This window comes from Lampetra fluviatilis, chromosome 24 (assembly GCF_964198595.1).
Source record: "Lampetra fluviatilis chromosome 24, kcLamFluv1.1, whole genome shotgun sequence".
Taxonomy (NCBI): domain Eukaryota; kingdom Metazoa; phylum Chordata; class Hyperoartia; order Petromyzontiformes; family Petromyzontidae; genus Lampetra; species Lampetra fluviatilis.
In genome coordinates this window covers 150,000-151,956 of record NC_136298.1, presented here as the reverse complement: position 1 = coordinate 151,956, position 1,957 = coordinate 150,000, and positions in this window count along the sequence as shown.

Below are 1,957 nucleotides of genomic sequence, written 5' to 3'. Positions count from 1 at the left end.
AGCCGATGCCGCTCGTCACAGTGCGCAGCAGCAGGAGCAGCAGAAGATCGGTAACGACACAGACATTGTGATGGAACGCGGCGGCCCACGTGGACACGTTGCTGCCGAGGGACCGAGGAGCCCGAGACGGAGAAGACAAGGCGTGGTTTGAGTAAAACACGGAGCCGAGCCTTCCTCATTTAAACTCTCCCCCTCCCCCCCAACCGCCCTTGTGTGGGGGGAAGTTTGGCCGCAAGCGCACCGCAGCTTTTTCCGCCCCCACTAGGAGATGAACTCGGAATTTTGCTCTATCTAAAACAACAGCAGCAAGACAGCTGTACAGAGCGGCACGTGGAAGGTTTCTCCGGCGTTGTTCTCTCTCTCTCTCTCTCATTCTCGATCATCGATGTTTTCTCCCTCTCTGCTGGTGTTGTTGAAACCTCCGTTATGGTTCGTTGTGACTGGGTGCAAGCCACCATGGCGGTGCTCAACACCTCACGAGGGGAACAAGACGTGGCATGGTTTTCTTAATTTTGGCAAATGAGTGGTGATATTATTCACCTACCACTATGGGAACCACCAGCTACTACTGCGGTAATGATTCATATCACAATTAACTACTACTGCAGTACACAATGTGTAAAACAATCTACAAATAGTTATATTTACCAATATGACCACTCCTACAATAATCCTGGAATGACAGTTCACCACAGTGATACCACTCGCGTTTGATTACAATCTACCATTCCACGGAACATGATTACAAAGACACAGATTCCATGTTACGGTATAGCCTTTAACAGACTGCTCGGTCCAGTGCTGCAGAAGCGAGCACCCGCTAAGGCCAGCATGGCACACGAGGAGGGAGGGTGTTCAACACCACGACCGGCTGGCCACTTTTTTCTGCCCCAAATGATGTTTACACACTGGGCCAGGTACTCGTTTAAGGCTGAGTCGACCTAGGGAAGGAGCAGAACTGCTTTATATATTCGTCGCTGTTACTGGCCGTGAGTGGGGAATCTAACTCGGGTCGCTGGGTTCGTCACGCAGTGCCCTAACCACTGCGCCTCCGCTCCCCATACTACATCAATGACTATAATCCCAGCTGTAATTAATTGCAATGAAAGGACACTAGATCGCCCCCCCCCCCAACTCCAGATCAAACACGGACTTTTAATTAGATCTACAACTGCTAATATCTGATTATTATTCAAGCATTGCCTGTTTTATTGGAGTAAAGTACTCTCATACACCAAAAACGTGGACTTCACCCGTTCCTTCTGTATGGGGTAGAGTTGCTGTCTCGCACGCGTTGATTTTATCCGGGTACTCCGGGTGTCCTCCTACAAGTAAACACTCTTCATTCGATGACCACATCTTAATATACTCTTTGGTTCTTTCGGTAAAGTCACGTAGAAAGAAACTGTCTTGCCTCACGGCAGATGTGGAGCGTACGTTCACAGGAAGTTCCTGTTTTTTATGCTAATTTTGGTCACGTGACCAGGAAGTTACGATTTTAGATTTCCACTGTACCACGCGGGCGTCGGCCATTACACAGATAAGTCAAGATGGCGGCACGCATCGCATCTCAGTGAGACCACAGCCGCACTTGTCCATTGTGGGAGCTTAAGAAGCATTGTCTGTAAGTTTGTGTATATTCCTATAATATTGGCAATGCTGTTGTAATGTTGGAATGACCGTTATAGTGATGTAAATGCCTTTATGGTGCCGTTAAGTTGTTGTAGTAAATACGAGGCCTAGTTAGTAACTAAGCCTGAGACTTTCCTTATTGTGGATGTTACTTGTGATTTAGTAGGTCGAGTAAACATGACGAAGTATCTCATCCACAGTTTAGTGTTATGTGTAATGCTGTACTTTTGGGGTGCAGTGGGATGAATACACGATGTACCTGTATACAACGCACCGGCGTGTGCTTTTGTCTAGTTGTTCAGTGGTAATGTAGGGGCCTGGTCCG